Source organism: Ambystoma mexicanum, chromosome 5p (assembly GCF_040938575.1).
Source record: "Ambystoma mexicanum isolate Mex_15411 chromosome 5p, UKY_AmexF1_1, whole genome shotgun sequence".
In the NCBI taxonomy this organism is placed as follows: Eukaryota; Metazoa; Chordata; class Amphibia; order Caudata; family Ambystomatidae; genus Ambystoma; species Ambystoma mexicanum.
Genome location: NC_090930.1, coordinates 871,086,902 through 871,089,443, shown reverse-complemented (window position 1 = coordinate 871,089,443; position 2,542 = coordinate 871,086,902).

Below are 2,542 nucleotides of genomic sequence, written 5' to 3'. Positions count from 1 at the left end.
TTTAATTGGAACAACAGATACCTGAATTAGGCGGAGGTAAATAGGGACTGAACTAAATCTTGTACCTAAACAATGGAAACACTAAGATGAGCTTTGGTTGAGGATTCAGTACTATCTATGAGGTGAGTATAAGGAGGAACTAACCTGAAGTGGCAGTGTAAGAGAAGAGTTATCTGGAGTAAGTAGGATAAAACGCGAGGACAAAATAACAAACTGGGAAGTTAGTATAAGTAGGTAAAACACGATCGGCATGAGGGTCGCGCTAGGTCCGGGTTGGTGCATGTACTGGAGAGAGTTCAAAAATACACTTTATTGAGTAATAGAAGCAGGTTCCAATAAAGGTCAGTTTTAGAGTTCCAGGTTGCAGGACAAGAGGCAGTAGTTCTAAGTGTGTAGTAGCTGAAGGTCTGTTAGCCAAAAGGAAGTGAATAAATGCTTGTGACTGTATCACAAATAACAACAGGAATTTAGACTTACGTTGTTGTTCTACTTTTCAGTCCATGAGAGGAGCATTGCCGAGGGCTGGAGGCGTTGGATCGCTGAGCTGAAGAATCGCCGGGGTGTTGGGAGCACGGAGCAATTCGTGCAGAGCAAGACCGGAGGCTCTACCCGCTTGTTGAGGGAACTGCAGCGGAGATGGAGACCCCATCCACCGAGCGGAGGAAACACGCACCAAAGCTAGGAGCCAAAGCAAACAGAGTCCAGGAAGGGATTCCGAGTGTGCAGTCTGATAAGCAAAAAAAAGGTCTGGAAACCGGGATATCTAGAATGGGATACAAAGATTTATCCGAATAAGAAGGAAGTTGAAACAAGCCGCGGACTGAACTTCAATTAGCAGCAATGCGCGTCTGACAGCCGTGGGATTTAAACAGCAAGGGGGTGTGGCTTCCTACCACGGAGAGCACGTCTGGACAATGTCAGCTGACGAGAACGTATACGTGGCTTCCCCAGTCTCCATGGCAACCGGTAACAATGCCATAGTGGATTTCAGCTTCTTGCGGTGCCTCACAATGAACGGGCATGCAACGGAGCACAGAGAGCCTTCTGCTGCCGTAGCATGACACTGACATTGTGGCTACTCTTAGTTATATTAGATCAAATGTCCATAAGTTTGCAGAGAAAGTTAACAGCACTGCAAACTTATGCCGAAGAAAACTTTCTATCAATATAAAGTCATCAAATATTCTCATATTATCTTTGAGAAATGGTGAGAAAAAAAAACGTACCCATAAAGGTAGTTCATGAGTACCGATATCTGGGTCGGAACACTAATGATAATATAAAAGATATTCAATACAAAAAAAAATATATATATAAAACGGAAACCACGACCTCCAGGTGAAATTAGTCCAAAGGAAATATGGCAAGTTCTCTTCGACCCCTATCATAATACTCTATAAACAGAAAGTTGTACCTGTAGTGACGTACGGTGCACAGGCAAAACCTTCTGTCGTTACTGAAAAACTTCCCAATTCAAATAATACGCTATGAATTGGGACTAGTATCTCTCCAAACCATAGTTGCTTGGCAAGTCTTATACAGAAAATGCCTAAAGAATTCAACCCTTGTGCTAGGCCTGGTCCCTGCAATTGCTGAAGCTTTAGAAGGACAGCATGACAAATCCTTAGACTAATGGAAAGAATATTGTCTGGCAACTATGAAGGCAGCAGATATAGACCAAACATTACTAATACAGATCCCTGAGCGAGTCAAGAAGAAACGTTGGCACAATGATTGGGAATCATTATGTGACAAATGCAATCAATATAAAGTATTTAAACATGGCAACTTTACAATCAAACCATTTCATCAAATCCCTTAACAACTTCTAAAATTTCCAGACCAAAACATTGCACGCACCTCATGCAATTGCGGGTTAACTTATGGCCAACAAAAGTTCTTCTAGCCTTCTGATCCAAACATCTAGTTATAGATAACTCCTACAGATTTTGTGCTCTTACCACAGAGCACAAAACCATAGAACATCTATTGGTGAATTTCAAAAGCTAAGTTGTATTGAGAAAAGAATATTTCTACAAATATTTCAAAGAATTCAGACTACTTTCTCCTAAGCAAATGTGGTACATGCTACTATTTATTGCAAACCACAAAACTTAAACTTTTCCATAATCAATTACCTTTTAAAGTTAAACCTATAGTGGCATTTTAAACTCAACTAACAGAAGGAATTAGATGAATGGTCAAAGGCACTTTCATATGATTCCTGCTCTTTGTCTTATACTGATCCATTTTGGTGAATTTTATAGATATATTCAAGTACATAAATTATTAATTGTGAATTGTAGAAGAAGGAAATGTGTGTTAATTGTATTAATTGTGATTATCATGTCGCTGAAAAAAAGTCTTTAATATTGTATATCAAAGGTTGTTTTTTTAAACCAAAACAGATTTGAAATTTAAAAAAAACTTTGCAAAAAAAGTATATGGCCCACTCTGCAAAGTTTGGTGGGGTTTGGTCCCGGGGGGGCAAAGTTGTAGGGGGGGTCCCAAAACTTCTTTTTTTCCCATACACATAATGGGA